Source organism: Melozone crissalis, unplaced genomic scaffold, assembly GCF_028551555.1.
Source record: "Melozone crissalis strain CALT ecotype California unplaced genomic scaffold, PUWL_Pcris_2 ptg000365l_1, whole genome shotgun sequence".
In the NCBI taxonomy this organism is placed as follows: domain Eukaryota; kingdom Metazoa; phylum Chordata; class Aves; order Passeriformes; family Passerellidae; genus Melozone; species Melozone crissalis.
Genome location: NW_026536108.1, coordinates 1 through 5,282, shown reverse-complemented (window position 1 = coordinate 5,282; position 5,282 = coordinate 1). Strand labels below are relative to the sequence as shown.

Genomic DNA, 5,282 nt, shown 5'->3' with positions numbered 1-5,282 from the left:
GGTCAGGAGGGGGCAGGATGAACCCCCAGGTGTTGACCACGCCCTTTAAGCCCCGCCCTGCATTTCTAGCCCCGCCCATTGCTGCTGGGCACGCCCACAGGGTGCCCCACCCCTTCAGACCCCGCCCCTCCCAAGCCCCAGTTCTGCATTCTGACCCCGCCCCCTCCAAAAGCCCCACCCCCAAAGGAGCCTTGGCCACGCCCCCAGTTGGATTTTTATCAATGGAAACCAAAAATCGCCACAAATCGACCCAAAAATAGAAACCCGGGGGGGGGAGGAGCGGGGGGCATGGCCACACCTGTGACGTCACGAGGGAGGGGCCAGGTGGGATTTTGGGTGGCCCTAGGTGGATTTGGGGGGTCCAGGTGGGATTTGGGGGGTCCCAGGTGGTTTTTAGGTGGGTCCAGGTGGTTTTTGGGGGTGCCAGGTGGTTTTTGGGTGGTCCTGGGTGGGATTTTGGGTGGTCCCAGGTGGATTTTGGGGGTCCCAGGTGGATTTTGGGGGTTCCAGGTGGGATTTTGGGGGTCCCAGGTGGTTTTTGGGTGGGTCCTGGTGGTTTCTGGGCAGTCCCAGGTGGTTTCTGGCAGCCTCAGGTGGGTTTTGGGTGGTCCCAGGTGGGATTTTGGGGGCATCGAGGTGTTCCTGGGCGTGTCCAGGTGGGTTTTTGGAGATTCCAGGTGGGCTTTGGGGTGATCCAGGTGTCCTTGAGGGAGATTCAGGTGTCCCGGAGCCATTCCCAGGTGTTTTTTGTGTTGTCCCAGGTGTTTTTTGGGTTGTCCCAGGTGGTTTTGGGTTGTCCCAGGTGTTTTTGGGGGTGTCCCAGGTGTTCCTGAGGGCTCCAGGTGTGCTCAGGAGGCATCCAGGTGTTTCTGGGAGGGTTTCAGGTGTCCCAGGGGCAGTTCCAGGTGATTTTTGGGTGGATCCAGGTGGGCTTTGGGGTGATCCAGGTGTCCTCGAGGGAGATTCAGGTGTCCTGGAGCCATTCCCAGGTGTTTTTTGGTTTGTCCCAGGTGTTTTTTGGGGGTCTCCAGGTGTTCCTGAGGGCTCCAGGTGTGCTCAGGAGGAACCCAGGTGTTCCTGGGAGGGTTTCAGGTGTCCTGGGGGCAGTTCCAGGTGATTTTTGGGTGGATCCAGGTGGGTTTTGGGCGGGCCAAGGTGTCCCAGGGGTGATCCAGGTGTTCCTGAGGCATCTCCAGGTGTTTGCTAGGTGGGTCCAGGTATTTTTGGAGGGATCCAGGTGGGTTTTGGGGGGATCCAGGTGGGTTTTGGAGGGATCCAGGTGTCCTCGAGCGGCATTCAGGTGTCCCAGGGGTGATCCAGGTGTCCCAGAGGCATCTCCAGGTGGGTTTTGGAGTGTCCCAGGTGTTTTTGGGAGGTATCCAGGTGCTTTTTGGGGTGATTCAGGTGTTTTTTGGGGGGATCCAGGTGTTTTTTGGGGGGATCCAGGTGTTTTTGGGGGATATCCAGGTGGGTCTGGAGGGATCCAGGTGTGTTGGGCAGGTGCAGGTGCCCAGGTGTGCTGGGAACTGGTGATCCAGCTGTGCAGGAACCCGAACATCTGGGCGGGCTGGAACTCAGGTGTGAGGGATCCAGGTGTGAGGGGGATCCAGGTGACACGGGATGGGTGGGACCCGGTTTTCCAGGTGTGATGTCACCTGGTTATGACATCACCCACCCACCCAGGTGTGACATCACCTGCACACATCCCCCCCCTCCTGCCCAGGTGTGGCATAATCCCCGCCAGGTGTGACGTCATCCAGGTGTGTGACCTCCAGGCTCACCTGGGCGTGACGTCACCATTGTACCCAGCTGTCCCCGCCCCCCTCACCTGTCCATGCCTCCAGGTGTGACATCACCAACCCCACCAGGTGTGACGTGACCAGTCCAGGTGTGCCAGCTGTCACTCAGGTGTCACTTAGGTGTCATTCAGCTGTCACTCAGGTGTCACTCAGGTGTCATTCAGGTGCCACTCAGGTGTGCCGGGTGTCACTCAGGTGTGCCAGGTGTAACAGTACCTGTGTCGAGGTGTGCACAGATGTCACAGGTGTGACAGTATCTGTACCCAGGTGTCACTCAGGTGTGCCAGGTGTCACAGGTGTGTCACTCAGGTGTGCCGGGTGTCCCCGCACAGGTGCCGCGGTGCCTGACAAAGCTGTCCCTCCACATGAAGGCCCGGTGGCAGGTGTGGCAGGTGTGACAGTACCTGTGCCCAGGTGTTACTCAGGTGTAGCCAGGTGTTACAGGTGACACTCAGGTGTCCCAGGTGCCACTCAGGTGTCACTCAGGCGTTACAGGTGTGACAGTACCTGTATCCAGGTGTGCACAGGTGTCACTCAGGTGTGGCAGTCCCCGCACAGGTGCCGCGGTGTCTCACGAAGCTGTCCCTCCACATGCAGGACCTGTGCCAGGTGTGCCAGGTGTGACAGTACCTGTACCCAGGTGTGTCACTCAGGTGTGCCGGGTGTCCCCGCACAGGTGCCGCGGTGCCGCACGAAGCTGTCCCTCCACATGAAGGCCCGGTGGCAGGTGTGGCAGGTGTCACAGGTGTGACAGTATCTGTGCCCAGGTGTCACTCAGGTGTGACAGGTGTGTCACTCAGGTGTCACTCAGGTGTGCCGGGTGTCCCCGCACAGGTGCCGCGGTGTCTCACGAAGCTGTCCCTCCACATGCAGGACCTGTGCCAGGTGTGCCAGGTGTGACAGTACCTGTACCCAGGTGTGTCACTCAGGTGTGCCAGCTGTGCCAGGTGTGACAGTACCTGTACCCAGGTGTGTCACTCAGGTGTGCCGGGTGTCCCCGCACAGGTGCCGCGGTGTCTCACGAAGCTGTCCCTCCACATGCAGGACCTGTGCCAGGTGTGCCAGGTGTGACAGTATCTGTACCCAGGTGTCACTCAGGTGTGCCAGGTGTGTCACTCAGGTGTCACTCAGGTGTCACTCAGGTGTGCCGGGTGTCCCCGCACAGGTGCCGCGGTGCCGCACGAAGCTGTCCCTCCACATGAAGGCCCGGTGGCAGGTGTGGCAGGTGTCACAGGTGTGACAATATCTGTGCCCAGGTGTCACTCAGGTGTGACAGGTGTGTCACTCAGGTGTCACTCAGGTGTGCCGGGTGTCCCCGCACAGGTGCCGCGGTGCCGCACGAAGCTGTCCCTCCACATGAAGGCCCGGTGGCAGGTGTGGCAGGTGTCACAGGTGTGACAGTATCTGTGCCCAGGTGTCACTCAGGTGTGACAGGTGTGTCACTCAGGTGTCACTCAGGTGTGCCGGGTGTCCCCGCACAGGTGCCGCGGTGTCTCACGAAGCTGTCCCTCCACATGCAGGACCTGTGCCAGGTGTGCCAGGTGTGACAGTACCTGTACCCAGGTGTGTCACTCAGGTGTGCCAGCTGTGCCAGGTGTGACAGTACCTGTACCCAGGTGTGTCACTCAGGTGTGCCGGGTGTCCCCGCACAGGTGCCGCGGTGTCTCACGAAGCTGTCCCTCCACATGCAGGACCTGTGCCAGGTGTGCCAGGTGTGACAGTACCTGTGCCCAGGTGTCACTCAGGTGTGCCAGGTGTCACAGGTGTGTCACTCAGGTGTCACTCAGGTGTGCCGGGTGTCCCCGCACAGGTGCCGCGGTGCCGCACGAAGCTGTCCCTCCACATGAAGGCCCGGTGGCAGGTGTGGCAGGTGTAGGGCCGCAGCCCCGTGTGCGTTTTCATGTGCTCCGTCAGGTGATGCTTCATCTTGAAGCGCTTGCGGCACAGCGCGCAGGTGAACGGCCGCAGCCCCAGGTGCATGTTCACGTGCCGCTGCCGCATGGAGCGGTGCGAGAACGCCTTCCCGCAGTGGCACACGAACACCTGCCCGCCCTTGCCCGCCCTGCCCGCGCTCACCTGGCGCGCAGGCGCGCCCTGGGCGGGGCCGGGGGCGGGGCCGGGGCGGGGCGCTCTGATCCGCGCGGTTCTGGGCGGAATTCCCGCGTTTTCCTGCGGAATTCCGCCGGCTCTGCCCAAAATCCCCGCGGTTCCGTCCGGAATTCCCGCGGTTCCCTCACGAATTTTGCCCGTTCTGCCCAAAATTCCCGCGTTTTCCTCCGGAATTCCGCCGGCTCTGCCCAAAATCCCCGCGGTTCCCTCCCGAACTTTCACGGTTCTGCCCGAAATCCCCGCGGTTCCGTCCGGAATCCCCGCGGTTCCCTCACGAATTTTGCCCGTTCTGCCCAAAATTCCCACGTTTTCCTCCGGAGTTCCGCCGGCTCTGCCCAAAATCCCCGCGGTTCCCTCCCGAACTTTCACGGTTCTGCCCGAAATCCCCGCGGTTCCCTCCGGAATCCCCGCGGTTCCCTCACGAATTTTGCCCGTTCTGCCCCAAATTCCCGCGTTTTCCTCCGGAATTCCGCCGGCTCTGCCCAAGATTCCCGCAGTTCCCTCCCGAATTCTGCCCAAAATCCCCGCGGTTCCGTCCAGAATTCTGCCGGTTCTGTGCAAAATCCCCTCGGTTCCCTCACGAATTCTGCCGGGTCTGGTCAAAATTCCCGAATTCTCCTGCGAAATTTTGTGCGGAATTCCTCGGATTCCGGTTAAAATTCCTTCATTTCCGTGCGGAATTCCGTCGGTTCCCGCCAAAATTTCCTCCTTTCCGTCCCGGATTCTGCCGGTTCTGGTCAGAATTCCCGAATTTTCCTGCGGAATTCCCGAAGTTCTGTGCGAAATTCCTCTGGTTCCGGTTAAAATTCCTTCGTTTCCGTGCGGAATTCCGCCCGCTCGGTGCAAAATTCCCGCGGTTCCCTCCGGAATTTCGCCGGTTCCGGTCAAAATTCCCTCATTTTCGTACCAAATTCTGCCGGTTCTGGTCAAAATTCCCTCGGTTCTGTCCTGAATTCCGGTGGCTCTGTGAGAAATTCTGCCGGTTCTGGTCAAAATTCCCGATTTCTCCTGCGAAATTCCCGCGGTTCTGTGTGAGATTTTGTGCGGAATTCCTCTGATTCCCGTTAAAATTCCTTCGTTTTCGTGCAAAATTCCGCCCGTTCCGATCAAAATTCCTTCATTTTCGAGCGGAATTTCACCAGTTCCGGTCAAAATTCCCGCGGTTCCCTCCCGAATTCTGCCGGTTCTGATCAAAATTCCCGAGTTTTCCCGCGGAATTCCCGAAGTTCTTTGTGAAATTTTGTGTGGAATTCCTCTGATTCCCGTTGAAGTTTCTTCGTTTTCGTGCAAAATTCCCCGGTTACGGTCAAAATTCCCTCAGTTCCCTCACGAATTCTGGCGGTTTTGGTCAAAATTCCCAAATTTTCCTGCGAA

General features: G+C 59.4%; 1 long non-coding RNA gene across 1 annotated transcript; it reads left to right on the top strand.

The window, feature by feature from the left end:
• Nucleotides 1-2,782: 2,782 nt before the first annotated feature.
• LOC128949997 (uncharacterized) lies at nt 2,783-3,902 on the top strand. Its single transcript, XR_008484298.1, has 3 exons — nt 2,783-3,033; nt 3,076-3,362; nt 3,554-3,902. It is a non-coding gene; the product is annotated as an uncharacterized LOC128949997 (long non-coding RNA).
• The last annotated feature ends 1,380 nt before the right edge of the window (nt 3,903-5,282 follow it).